This window comes from Hemicordylus capensis, chromosome 1, assembly GCF_027244095.1.
Source record: "Hemicordylus capensis ecotype Gifberg chromosome 1, rHemCap1.1.pri, whole genome shotgun sequence".
Taxonomy (NCBI): domain Eukaryota; kingdom Metazoa; phylum Chordata; class Lepidosauria; order Squamata; family Cordylidae; genus Hemicordylus; species Hemicordylus capensis.
Genome location: NC_069657.1, coordinates 76088415 through 76103387, shown reverse-complemented (window position 1 = coordinate 76103387; position 14973 = coordinate 76088415). Strand labels below are relative to the sequence as shown.

General features: G+C 46.1%; 1 protein-coding gene across 7 annotated transcripts in view; it reads right to left on the bottom strand.

Moving 5' to 3' along the window:
• The window catches only part of DPF3 (double PHD fingers 3), a 273036-nt gene that overhangs the window by 171593 nt on the left and 86470 nt on the right, over positions 1 to 14973 (bottom strand). Inside the window, exon 1 of one of the 7 annotated variants that reach the window (XM_053266017.1) lies at positions 3671 to 3802. The exons of the other annotated variants lie outside the window; for them this stretch is intronic. The gene's annotated coding sequence lies outside the window, so the exon portion shown is untranslated. Of the gene's footprint in view, positions 1 to 3670; positions 3803 to 14973 lie in introns of those variants that run through there. 7 annotated transcript variants of the gene reach the window in all.

Sequence of the window (14973 nt, the reverse complement as noted above, 5' to 3'; positions counted from 1 at the left end):
CGGGGCCCCTTTTGTTTTTCATCCCCACAGTCTTGAAAGCTTCCCTTGCTGTGCTATATAACCCTAAAGGGCTCAAGCTCTGAAACTAAGCACTTTTACACTACAGACTGGCAGCAGGGTGGAGTCCAGAGAGTGGAAACGGAAATTCTCCTGAAACCTCACCATAGTATGGAGAAGAGCTCTTTAATCGCATGGCATATGCACCCTTAGCCTAATCCCCTCTCCAGAATACTATAAGCTGTTAAGAGCTCAAGTAGGTCAATTCCTTCTCCCTCACCTCTTGCCCCCCACCCCACCCCCACAACTGCCATCCTCAACATTCCATAGGTCCTCTAATTTCACAAGTCCTTACCAGGCCTATTTATTTGTTTGTTTGTTTGTTTGTTATGTATGTGCTAAGATACTTCTGCATCCATAAGGAGTCCGCCCATGCATGGAGAAACCACTACAGTACCTTATTTTTGGTAGTGTCATTTATCTTCCAAGTGGGACTCCCAAGCAGTGTTCTCTCCCATTTTTTTCATCTGTGTGCAGAATGAGTTTTGTTCTGGGTGGCAGCATCAAGGCAGTGTGTGCACATGTGCATTCAGAGTGGGGCCTTTCTGAGTCAACCTGAGCGGGATCTAAAATTGACTGAGTGGACATTAAAAAAAAACAGTGACTGCATGCACATGTGCACGCCTTAGAGGGGACACAGCCCCCAAATTCAGTATTACAGAGAATTAGCGGGGACCCCATCCCAAGATGTTACAGTGTATTCCCAGCTGTTCAGGGCTCCAGCCTTTCTAGAACAGGAATCTTAATACTGTTTGGGGCTCACACATCTTTTCTTTCTTTCCAGTCCTCCTGAAACATTCCATCACTGTGCTATAGGCTTAATATATAGTGCATTATTACTATACAGGTGAGTGGGGAGTATAGTGTATGCAGGAGGGTTTTTCCAACTTGTTCATACCCAACCTCCCAACCCTAATGCTCAGCTCTAGATAGTGTTAGGGGTTCAAGCAAGCCAATTCCCTCTCTCTCCCTTCCTTTTCTCTCTCTTTCTTTCAGACTGTTACCCTCAACACTGCATGACTCAACTGCTCTGAAACTAAGGATGTGCACAAATCACCTTTCGAGACGTGATTCAGAACACATTCCTTACCCCTTTAAAATGGAGAAGAGCAGGTGCATACCTGCTTCTCCGCTGCTTGCCGCCACTTCCTGAATCGGAGGCTCTCCTCCCAGCTATCTTCACGTGCCAGTAGCACACTGCCCCCACGTGATGCCAGCACACATGTGGCTGCCATGCATGCACAGAAGCCATATGCATGCTGGTGTCATGTGCGGAAAGCTAGGGGAGAGTTCTGCCAGTATGTGAAGACAGCTGGGAGGAGTGCCACCAATTCAGGGATTGGCAGCAAGTGGCGGAGGAGCAGGTATGTACCGGCTCTCCTGTGTTTTAAAGAAGGGGATATGTTCCGAATCGCATCTCAAAATGTGATTTGTGCACATCCCTACCTCAAATATAGACTTAATTGCTGGTGCAGTGCAGTGCGGTGTGCAGCTATAAGTTAACCCAGCCTGGAAATCCACAGGAGCCCTGTGATGGATAGCCAGGCTTAGACTGAGGCCAATAAGATTTGAAAGAGGTTTTCCCCTCTCTCTTTGGGAAGAGGGGTCAATAGCTCAGTTTGGTTTGGAGCTACTTCCTGTTTTGGTGGGTCCACCTGTTGGAAGCTGAACAGAGAGCAGTCAGAAAAGGCTGAGGTCACACACTCTCCTCCAGGTCCTCAGTGGGAGGCCTGGTCTGGAAAAGCGAAAGGAAAAGCGGCAGTATAAGAAATACTTTAAGTAGGAAAAGTTCTTAGATAGATCTTGTGTTTGGTTGTTTCTCTTTTGTTTTAGTGTGCCTGTGAATCCTACAAACTGATTTGTTTTCCTGCTACCTATCCTTATATTTTTCTCAGCAATCAACTGCTTCAGAGAATTAAAAAAACCTCTTTCCTTTGGAATGCTCTTTGGGAAAGGGGAGGGCAGTTCCATAGCACTACATCAACGGGGGTCAGCAGTTTGCACCTGTCCTGTGAAAATACTTTATGGATCCTAGCTGGATGGTAGACTCTCCAACCCTACCCAGTCCAGGATGCCCAAAAGGAAAGGGAGTAAGGACCCTACCCTAAAGGAGAGCAGGTAGTGGCAGGAAGTCCAGTCCTTTCAATGGGAGTCAATCCTCCAGTCACCCGGTAACCGGGGAGGGGTCTACTCAGTGGGTAGCAGGGGGGCACAGCTAGACTCACACAGTCTGCACAATTTCTGGTTGCTTTACAACCCCCTTTTCTACTCAGTCTCTCAACTGCAATAAAACAGTGGACTATGTTGCAGAGCTGCTGTAAACCATTCTCTTCCAGCCACATCCCCTCAGCCTGCAAGAAGGGGATAATGAACTGTGTTGGCATTGGCAAGACAATTTATAAATTGTTTAAACTGAATAAAAAATTCAGATGAAATAAGACCTGAGTTAGAGTTACTACCTTCTGTTTGGGAGGAGTTATAGCTCAGTGACAAAGCATATACTTTACACACAGAAGGTTCAAGGTTCAACCCTTGGTATCTCCAGCTAAAAGGATCAGGGGAAATATTTGCCAGAGTTCCTGGAGAAGCTCTGCCAGTGAGAGGAGACTATAATGGGTAGATAAATGGTCCAACTCCGTATAAGGCAGCTTCAGCAGTTCGTGTGAGTTGCAGGCAATCACAAAGTAATTCACTTTGTGAATCCCAAACACAGGAAAATCACCTTTTTGATACCGGGCACTGAAGCTATTCTCACGAGCAGTGAAAAACGCGCTAAGGCCAGCCTGGTTTTTGCTGCACGCGAGAACTGCCGAGAGCCATGTGGCTCCCAGTGACAGCAAGCCCTCTAAAGTAGCCTGCCGCTTAACCCAGGTTTGGGGCACAAATGCACCTAAAAACTGGGCTAAGTAATTGTGTGTCTGCTGTGGCTGCTTGCAGCCATGGTGGACACACTGGGGGGGGGGGGCTCCCAGTAATGAACCATGCATTCATGCTATTCATTATTGGGGCTCCGGGGGGCAGGTTGTGGAAGCGCTAAAGGGAAGCTGCCACTTGTCTGGGCGGGCGATCCGCTTGACCGAGGAAGGGTAAGCAATAGTCTGCGGAGAGAACGGGTCAAACCCACTCTCCCTGCATACCTCCTTTCAGTGCTTCACACTGCTCATGTGAAGCACTTCCCTGACTGGCTACCTTCCTAAACTCACATAGACCAGCACTGGTACATGGACTGGTGGTTGAGAAACACTGTTCTATGGCTCTTGGGGGGGTCACTGAGCATGCTCAGTCTTTGTCAGTTATTTTTTCCTTTCACGTGCTTCTGCATTCCAAGGGAATCTCATATGTAGAAACTACTACCTTATTTTGAAGGTGGCCACATTTTGTTTCCAATCTGATAGCAAACTTAGGTAGTTGAGTGCCTTTAGTATCGACAGAAATAGGACTTGCAGCAAAATACTGCAGTTTATTCCCAGGCTTTTAGAGGAGGAATATTGTTTAGTCAGCTTATAGTGCTTCCTCCCGCCTGAAAGAATTCTATATAGTGCAGGAAGGGGAGTTCTTTAACCTGAAAGCACACATCCTCCCCAACCCTAATCCCCTGATCCAGGATACTTACTATAAGCAGTTTGAGCAGGCCAATTCTCCCTCTCTCTCCCTCTGACCTCCATTTTCCTGTGTCCTTTTCAACTGACACTTGGACATTCTGTTTTAGATGCTCTCTTCAACTGCCCTCAACTATAGACTTAATCGATAGATTCACACCGCCTGCCTGACTTCTGGCTTCTTCAGAGCCTTTGTGTTTGTTTTCCTCTGGGACAGGACTGTGAGCTGCCATAGAAAACAAGGAGAAATCCAGGATTTTGGCGAAGCTGTGATTGGGTACCAACAATGTGTCACTTCCCTGCTCCCTGAACAAAAGGTAACAGAAAAAGTCGGGTCCCCCTCTCCGAACAATTAGATTTTTAAAAATCTCTATATGCCCTGAAAATTGTGGAAGTCCTGAAAGCTCAGAGGACCATTTGGAGTTTTTCACATTTTATTTTTCTTCCAATTTATGAACACATCTGCTGCATACCTAGGGAGTCCCCTGTACTTATAAATCAGTACTTTATTTTTGAGTGACCCCATGTCACATCCAAATTGAAAGAAACAAATACACTTGAGTTCACTATTGGAGGAAATGACAACAATGATTACTATTACTATTATGAATATTTATATACCACTTTTCAACAAAGTTCCCAACACAATTTACGTAGAGAAATAAGCATAAATAAATAAGGATGGCTCTCTGTCCCCAAAGGGCTCACAATCCAAAAAGAAAGACACCAGCAACAGCCAGTGGGGGGATGCTTGCTGGGGTTGAATAGGACCACTTGCTCTCCCTCTGCTCAATAAAGAATATCACACTTTCAAAAAGTGCCTCTTTGCTCAGTTAGCAGGGGAAACCTACAGTATAATTACTGTAACAGGGCTTGCTCACTAGTGGTTCACTGCAATCTTGTGGATGTGTCAAGTTCCTGACAAGTATGCCTCAGGAACTTTGCCCCCCAAAGAGCAAAAGCCTGGAGATAGGTTCCCAGCAAATGGTGTTTCTACAAATAGCAATTAAAGTTTAGGTCAAAGTACCTGTAGCCTATTCTAAAATATACCCAGGAGCTCTTCACATACTGCTCCTTCATATAAGTGACTGCTACCAAAAGCTGACTTTAATAGGGTAGAACAGAAAGGAGATGTATACGAGATTCACATTCAGCCACTTGGACCTATTAGAAAGCTTTAGGAACAAATGCCCAGTCCAGTATTCGTTATAATCCAAACACAAAACAACCCTAAAATGCCAGAAAAAAGCATGAGATTATACAAGCTGTTTCAAATAACCTTTCAAAGGAGCAGGGGCGTAGCAAAGTTGAAGTGGGCACTGGGACAAGTGGAAATGCGCCCCAGCCCAGGCCCCTTGCCCTTCTCTCCCCCCCCCCGCCCCACATGTCTGCTGAAGACCTGTAAGGGCATTGTGAAAAACAAAACATAGTCCACATGACTTTTCTCTTGCTCATATGCAAATATTATAACAGCCTCCCCACACACAAGAGCGATGAGTGAGCAGTTGTCCAGCCACCGGACCCCTCCTCCCTCACAGACCAGGGACATTTGTCCCACCTTGTTCAAGTACAGCTACACCCCTTCAGAGAGGTCTGGTGGTGACCTTGTTATCATTAAAGGGGTCCGCTGAAGAAGAGGATCCTCCCTCATCAGGACTTTAGTACAATTACAAGAGTGATTATACTTCTAATTGTGGATGTTTGCATTGGTTTCACTGCTGTTCTAGATGTCATCTTTGCTGTTTTAGTAGGTAATGGTACTGATTTTGTTTTGTGTGATGGTGATTGTAAGGATTACCAGCTGCCTTGGACACTTATAGTGGAATTAATAAAAATCATTTAAACACATTTCCCGTGACAAAGACCAACGTTCTAGATAATGTTGATCAAGAGAGAAGCACATCCATGGCTTTTGCTGCTTTGTTATGAGAAAACCACAGTGTCTAGCATTTGGCAGCCAGTACAGAACACAACAGAAAGGTTCTGGTCACCTTATTTACCTTTATATATTAGAATCATAATGTCTTATATTACTGTGAGTAGTGATGAAGGCTGCCTGGGACAAATGCAATGGCATTACTATGCAATGGCTGAAAAGCAAGAGCAAGGAGCAGGCCAGGAAAGGATAGAGTTCAGCCTTTAGAGCAGGAAACCCCTGAAGAAGGCAAGGCAAAGAAGAATGCTAATTAAGGACACAGTGTGGATGCAGGAGGCACGCAGAGATGCTCTCATCTCTCTACCCCAGCCATCCATATGACAGTGCAGCTTTGTGAAACAGAACAATAGGTACATTATGCTAACCTATAATTATCTCAAGAAGAGTGATAGCTAATTCAAGGCATTACATGAACACTGGAATATTGGATACAGTCCCACAAGAGGCAAACATTGGAGCGGGTGGGGGGAGAGTCTTTAAGCAAAGATTGAAAGCTGCCGAGTGCAGCACATCAAAGACGATATTTCATGTTCTCTTCACATTTGTTTGGATTTTCTCCGCAACCCCACTCCCTGCCTTCACTTAATGATTTAAAACACAATTCCTTCTTTCATGCGTTTCTTGGCCACTCAGACCCTAATCAGTACCAGTTAAGGAACATCCTTTGTTGATAACAGTGTGGATTTGGGATCACACAGCCCAGCTCTCACTGCATGTCCATATAGGATGGAAATGTCAGGGTAATACACTGTAATTTACCTGACACGTGTGAAACTTGCAAACAACAGAAGGCAGAGGCGACAATCAAAGTGCAGGAGATTTAGAGGATTACATCATGTACATAGGAACTGTCAAACTACAACCACTGAACCTGCTGCAACAACCCCTGAACTTGCTGCCTTATACCAGTAAGACAGTAATTCAACAAGGGGGTGGGATGGGGGGTGGGGTTGGGAGTGGGGAAAGCGGCAAGACCTTTACACCTCTCCAAAATAGAAATCTTGCCACTTCACATATTATTCAGCAATGTTGTAGAACAGTTTATAAAGAGATTAAGAACGTTCTTTCACAGAACTGGACAGATGGTTTAATAGTAAATGCTTACTTGTCTCATTACACTTTACCACAGGAACTCATCTTGATCCCAATGATATTTTAATATCTCTACAGGATGAGATAGAGGGGAAATACTTTGTGGCAACAGCTTTATGGGTGCAAACCAGAGAGTTGGTCATGTTTGAGTGCTGCTGAAATCAAAGGGGTTTTAAGTATGCCTTTTACTTTCTCTAGATCGAACTCTCCACTTTCTTATACCTTATCACTGCACATTTCATTGAGAGCCACAAGAAGAAGCTGGATCCCAGTAATCAAATTTTTGTGCAAACTTTCTGATTTTCTTATCTTAAAATATTTTCCATGTATCCAAACTTCTTGTTTATCTGGTGTTTTTGTGCTCCCCCCATGCCACCCCCATAAAGGAAAATGAAATTTTGTTATATTTCTGTATTGTATATAGGGTTGTCTGTGTAAATAAAAGGATTGTGCTATTTCCTGTAAACTAAAACAAATACAAAAAGGTTAGATTAAAGCCATACAAAATGAGTGTCTATTATTCCAGTACTTTGTGCTACTGGGGAAAAAGCACAACAATTTTAAAAAACCTAGCTGAGCCGGGCACAGAGCATCTGCGCCTCCGCCGGCCTGGCCAGCCCGCTTCTCCACCCGCGCACTTCTCCCCGCCTGGATCCCCCCCCCCCGCCCTCCCGCGGTTTCTGGCTGGCGGGCTTGGAAAGCCAGCCTGCCACCTCCTCCAGCCCGCCTGCCAATTCTTGGCAGCCTGGCTGGCCTTCCGCCACCTGCTGCTCCCAGCGTCCGGCTGGCCGTAGCCTGCTTCTTCCCCACACCCACCCGCCCATGGTTTCTGGCTGGTGGGCCAGCTGGAAAACTGGCCTGCCACTTCCTCCTCCCGCTCGCCCATTCCCAGCGGCTGGGCCAGCCCACCACCTGCTCCTGCCAGCTGGCCTTCCATTGCCTGCTGCTCCTGCCGGCCAGGCCGGCTTGCCGCCACCTGCTCCCACTGGCAGCCGGCATCCCTATTTTCTTTCATCCCCATTGCTAATGGGCAGTTGCTCACAAACTCTCGCGAGAGCTGCCACACATGGGATTAGTGACGGGTATGCCTAGGAGAAATAAATATATAGGTGTACCAGCAACCAGAAATAAGTCAGTATATGAGCATTATAACTAACCACACTTACCTTGGCTGGCTTTCTTGGTAAAGTGCTCTCCATGGCCTCCCTGTCCCTCCTACCTGGGTGGTCCTTGAGAGAGTTGTCCAGCCACCACCACACAAAGAAGGTTATGTAGTCTCAGGGATCCTTAATTATGAGGTTATTAATTTTTGTCCTCTTTCCTTTTCTAGCCTTGGAGACTTGCCAGTGTTGGGATCTGGGCAGCTTTTAAACTGCCATAAGACCTTTGGGGAGGGGAAGGCTTCTGGTGGCCCCTGTTGTCGGTTTTATATAATATTGCAATTTATGTTTTCAAATGTTGTGATTTGCCCTGAGGCTTTGATAGGGTAGGCTAGAAACCTAAATAAGTACATAAATAAATCATTCTCTCTACCTAAAGCTGTTTGTAAATGTGCTTGTGGGTAGGATCATGCTGGAGGGATTTCCCTGCCTTAGGGACCAGGATATGTTTCTGAGATTGCAAATGGTAGCTGTTTCTGAATTTTAAGTTTGAGAGCAGCAAATGCTCACTGGTACAAGTTAGGCTTCTTGGATGTGGGCTTTCCAGTCACACTCTGCTAAAATGGCTACTTTGAAGACCAGTGCAGATGCCACCTTAACTAAGGCATCTTTTAACTGAGATGAAGGGTTCACAGGGCAGGATGTGATTGCATGCTCCCTTCCCTTTTGCACACACATATTTCTTTGCCCACTCCCCTGCTGTCCCTTTGTCCCAATTCAATGTGAAGTCTGACCAGTTTTAATCCTGGTTAATACCAACCGAAGGACACTCCAAAATTAGCTTTTTGTATACAAGACTGAAAAAGGGTTCTAAATTTTATTTCACTTTGTGATGACTGGAGTCAGACATAAGTGGGACAAGGGTAATGTGTGGGGTGGTCGTGATTGAATGAATTTGAACGAAAAGAGGGGCTAGGTTAACAGCCAGATAACATTATGCCTGGACAAGGATGTTACTAGAAATGCTTTATAGTGGAATCGTACATGTTTTCTTGGAAGTAAGTCCCACTGTGTTGAATGGCCACTACACTACACAATTCTCATGAGCATTTGCATGTGTGGCTGGGAGTACCAAACAAATGGGACTTGGAATGGTAAACTGAACACATGTCAGAAGACACCCTTAAACATGTATCAAAAATGCTAGGCTAACATTTCGAGTCAAGGTCAGAGTTATACCATGGCTCCTTAAGTATAATTTGGGCCCCAGACCAACACACAAGGCCAAATGTGGCCAGATGCTGCATTCAAACTATTGCTCTTTCGCTCTTTGTATAGTCAGTCAAAAATAGAGCCTGAGGCTTGCCAGTCACTGGCAGCTCTGAAACAGGAAGCAGGGAGGGAATGGATTGGCACATTCCTGTTTTCACTCTTGCCCCCATGCTAAAGGAAAACAAAAGCACAAACATCTGTTGGGGAGATAAGAGGCTGTCGGACTCAGTCAGCTGTCTGGGAGCCTCTCTGCTCTCACTGAGAGGTAGTGTTTAGAGCCAGGCAGCTAGCCCATTTCTAGGCTGAATTGCACCAGCATAAATATAGAGTAATTCCATTGACTTGTGAGGAGTCTACAGTGGCATTACACTGGTCACAAGACAGCAGAATCTGACTGGGAGGCAATTACAGTAGTGTAATGAGCTGCTAGTGACATTATCCAAGGCATCAAGATGACAAGGGATAAATATTTCATTATGAAGCATGAGACAGAGAGATAGATCAGTAAAGACCCTCTAAAATTACAATACAATGTGCACTTACTAAGGAGTAAGCCCTGTTGAAATCAGTGGCACTTACTTCCAAGTAACCATGCATGGGATTGCACTGCTAGCTGAGTACATAGCAATTTCCGAAGTAACTTTCCCCCCCAAAGGGCAGTACACAATGGGAACTTTAGCCAGCCAGTTCACATTTCTTTCCACAGATATAGACACACTGATCCTGTAACCCTCTCCCCGCTTTCTGCCTGCCACCACCACTTATCCATCCTTCCCATGTAGCAGCAGTACGTGTAACTCATATTTCACCTGAATTGCAGTCTTCGTGCACTTGTAACTCTGCCACCAAGTACTGTCAAAAGATCCACCAGCTGGAAAGGATCCTGGAATGAAATCTATGCAGCTCTGTGGCCTCCTGAGCCATTGCAACTGGGGCAATTAAACCTGCTAATGCGCTAAACATTTCTGGCAAAGCTGGCATATTTTGTGGATATGTTAGGAGGGGAGGGTAGTTTGGAATAAGATTTGCAATTAGACAATGTCTTATTTGGAACATGTTTGTCGAGCTGGCAGGGAACATTTTAATTCTACTTTAGGCTTTGCAACTTCAGATGGTAAGAGCCATCAACAACATTATTCTGTTAGCCTTACATTATAAAATATATTATTCTTGTATAATGCAGTTTCTTGTTGCTGAGAGAGAAGCACGGTCCAATAAGAGGTATTCCAGAGGAGGAGGAAGGAGAAGAAAGAGAAGGAGAAGAAGCCTTCTTAGAGTTACTAACCAAGTTATAGCTTCTGTGCCACTGACAGGAGGTCTAGCTACAGTCCATATTGGAGTGGAGACTGAGCAAGTGAGAAGACAGTGGGGTTATTCACACACAGCCGTGCAGCCAAGAGAGGGGGAGAATCCCACAGTGCACCATGTGCTGAGTGCACTGCACTGGGGGATTTCCCAAGGAGCACCCATCTCTATGTCAGCATGAACTGCAAGCAACTCACACTGACCAACAATCCCAGGAGCCAGGTTAAGGTCGCGTTTGCACCCTTAACCTCGACTAAGAGCCAGCCTTCGGTGCTAGGTTTAGCGCCACAGCACCGCCGGGATCTGCACAGATCCCAGCGGTTCTCACTTGGCTGCTTAAGCCTGGGCTTGGCTGTTTGTAAGAACAGCGTCTGTGTGTGATATTGGATAAGGAAATGATGGTTGTGTGGAATGGTGAATAGATTGTCGGAGGCATGCAATGGGAGTTCCCCTGATAACACGTGAGGAACTTAGAATAGGTAGGGAATAAAAATAATACCATAAAATACAACAATAAGATGATGGAAAGAGAGTAGCAACAACTAACTGAATCATAAATCAACCATTGAAACCAGCTACACAAGGTGCTGGAATGCCTGGGTACCGTATGGTACGGTATGGTCTGGATCCACAAAGACATAAAAGTTGGCACTTGGTGAACATCTCTAGAAAATTTGCTGGTCAACGACCGAATAAACTTATATCTGTCTCTAGAAAAGGCATTCCAAATATGGGGTACCATGACCAAGTAAACCCTTTCGCCAGTTACCTCCACCCTAACATCTGACAGTGGTGGGACTGGAAGGAGGGTCTCCAAAGACAACTAAGGTTTGGGCTGATATGTCTATAGAAGGTGTTCCATTCAGATAGTCAGATCCTAAGATTTTCAGGGCTTTAGCAATAACAACCAGCATATTTGATTGTGTCCGGAATTGGACCAACAACCAACGCAGCTGCTTAAGAACTCGTGTATGTATTAAGAAGTCATGTATGTATTCTGTAGCTAGTCCAAGTTTTTGACTGAGCAGCTGCATTTTGTACTAGCCAAAGTTTCCAGAAACTCTTCAAAGGAAGCCCCACGTACACCTCATTCAGCCCTTCCTCACAAACAGTGAGAACCACCCTGAGCCATTTTGGAAGGGCGGTATAGAAATCAAAACAAACAAACAAACAAATAAATGGCTACCCGGTTTACATGGAGGAAGCCCAAAAGTGCTTACCACACTGCAGACGGTCATCCCACCATCCCTGGGCGGGCAAATTGCCCGCCCAGACGAGCACCGGCTGCTGCCAGCAGCTCTGAGGGTCGGAGTGCTGGGACAAGCTGCCCCATCCCCCAGAGCTCAAATAATACATTGCACAAGTGTGCAGTGCATTATGGGGATCCCCCTCCCTCTCCCTGAGTCTGCCAGCCACGGCTCCAAGCAGCCCGCAGCTGACACACAAGCAGAAAAATGGGGTCACGAGAGCGCTCGCTCTCCTAACTCCATTTTGAGGGGAGGGTTCGTAGGTGGGTTTGCCACCATGGTGCTGCCAGGATCGGCCCGATCCAGGTGGTTCACACACATGTGCAAAACTGGGCTGGGCTCCCTTAGCCCAGTTTTGCAGGCGTGTGTGAATAGCCTCACTGAATAATCCAGTCCAGAGCTTACCAGGACACAGAAGCAGTTAGGCCACTTCTGCCCAGGAAGGCTGCTGCTGGATTACCAGCCTTAGCTGGCAGAAGCTGACACATATCACAGATGCCATGTAGGCCCCCAGCAACCATGCTGGAACAATAAGCAAAACTGTTCCTTCAAGGAGAGAGCAGCCATATCCAGAACATCATGAGAAGACAAATTTGTCAGGCTTCCCTAGGGAATTCCACAATAAGGAGATTCCAGGGCAGGGCCCTCTCTAGCTTTCACGGGGCCCAGGGTGAGAACAGTTTGCAGGGCCTTCTATGATGAATCACTATTGTGTTTTTGTTTGTTTATGCCAGCCAATCTTGACAAAGTTTCACCGCCCCACCAGGGCTGTTTGAAGCTTGTGTAGGCTTCCCCATAATGAATCAATATTGTTTTGGCTCTGTTGGAACGAGAAGAGTATGTTGCTTGGGGCCTGTCAGTGCAGGGCCCTGGGAAGCTGCCCTTCTAGTGCCCCTCTTCTTCAGACACCCCTGCTCCAGGAAGATGGCACTATTCTTTACAACCTACAGAGGGGCAGGGGGACTTGAAGGAGATAGTCTTTGAATCAGCTTCAGAGCACATGGGAGTATATATGAAAGGAGGTGGTCCTAAGGTTCCTTTATACCTTCATAATAAGACCTTAAGAATATAGACCTCATCACCGGTCCTTTATTGTTTTTTGATACTGGGAGCCTTAATGGGGGAAAGAAGACATTTTCTATGCTTTTCGTTTTGAAACTGCAGAATTGTAAGCATTGGTTAACCCACCCTGAGAAGATTGGTATCGTTTAAAGCAGGGGTAATCCTCCCAGCTGTGTTTTAGATCATGTCCATATGAGATTACACCTTGGGAGCACTTAGATCGCTAGCTAACCCACTGATTTAGAAATTAGTATAGAAATCAAATAAAAAATATAAATAAATAAATAAATAAAATTTTACAGCCTAAGCAATTAAAACAGGCCTCTGCATTAGTGATACATGGTAGGGCTGAAAAATCCTTGTTAAAACAGTATTAATGTCATTGTCAACATAACCCAGTGTCAACATAAAGTGGGTTGGGAAAGTGCAGGGGAATCGGCATACAAGAATCAAGACTGAGGAGACTGAATCAAGACTGAGCATGCAATCCAAGGACCCTGATCCCAATCCCTTTACCCTAGCTACAGGATGAGCAGAAATATAGCCATATTGGCCCTTAGTGGGGCTTGCAAAAGTGTACCGGTGACCAGATCATTTTAAAGCAAGACAGTGCAGCACAAAACCTCATAGTTGACATTGCATCAGATTAGAAATGAACTGAATAGGTCATCTGTAAATAGGTCTGTGGCATTTCAAGATGACAGACATATCATCAGATGAATGGCTATTGACTGGAGACCCTTGGATGCTAAGCCATCAGATGTAACCAGCAACAAGAGTAGGCAGAATGAGTTGCCTTATACAGTCCATCTGAACCACAGCAAAGGGAACTCATTCTGCCAACTCTTTCTTTCTTTTTAACATCAAATGTCTTACCATCCAAGATGGTTGTTCATCTGATATGTCTGATATGTTTGAAGACACCTTCCTGTCATTGTGTGTGCTGTTCACTGCAGTCAATAGCCCTGGCCCAGGCCCAACCACAAAAAAAGGAGCAAACTGTGTTCCTTGTGGTAAAGGAATAACCGGAGGGGTTCAGAGCTTAACTCCCATGCTGTTCCATCCCAGGCTAGGCCTGGTTAGACTTTCACTATCTCCTCCCAGGAGAAAGCAAGCTCGGTTGGGCATAGGTCTTGAGGTTTCCTAGACCCCCTTTTGATTCTCTCAATCGCTGCAGAGCTGGATCTCACCCCTACAATGGGTTTATTTGCTAGTAAGTACCTTGACTGATAGGCAAGGCGAGTGAGAGAGCAACAGCTCCTCAGAGCATTCCAAAACCACACACAAAAGGAGTCAGGTCTCTTTTTCAAGAAATGTATTAGACCACAGGTGCAAGGGATTGGGTTGAAAAGAGGAAGGAAGCACGTATAGAAAACAAAATGAAAAACAGTTTCACTAACTCCTAAACTGTTCTAAGAGGCTAACAAATGTACTTATAAGCAGACTCTGCGGCTATTCTCACGATCAGGCAAAATCAGGCTAGGGGAGCCTAGCCCGATTTTGCCTGATCGTGTAAACCACCGGGCTCACAGGCGAGCCATGTGGTTTACGAGCGGCTAGCCCGCTTTAGTAGCCCTCTTCTTAGCCTGGGTTTGTGCAGAGCAAGTGCTCCGCGAACCGGGGCTGCCTAATCATGAGTAGCTGCGGTGCGGCTCCGTGCCTTGGCTATTCATGAGTAGACCCCCAGAGGGGAGATGAAAAGCCGCCTCCCGGCTCTGGGGGTCTCCCCAGTATGCCCTGCGCACTTGCGCAGGGCATACTGGAGCTTCTGGGGGCCACGCGGCTCCCGAGCTCCCCAGCCCCCGCCGGCTCCATCACGGAGACGGCAATCGTGTGGGCAGCCGATCTGGCCACCCAGGGCTCCCTCCCCGCTCATGTGTGAAGAGAGCAGGCTTAGCCCGCTCTCCCCATGTACTCTCAGGAATCGGGTCTCACTGATCATGAGACCCGGCTCTCTAAGTTGTCGTTCTGGTTCAGCAATTCAATGATAAAAACAACTGACAAAAGCAGCTAAATTCCAATAAACTTTTATTTATTCATTCATTCATTCATTCATTCATTCATTCGATTTATATACCATCCTTCCAAAATGGCTCAGGACGGTTTATGCATCTCAGCTGGGGAAAAGGGGGGGGGGAGTCATAGGAACATAGAAAGTTGCCCTATACTGAGTGAGACCATTGGTCTTTCTAGCTCAGTATTGTCTACAGAAACTGGCAGCGGCTTCTCCAAGGTTGCAGGCAGGAGTCTCTCTCAGCCCTCTCTTGGAGATGCCAGGGTGGGAACTCGAAACCTTCTGCTCT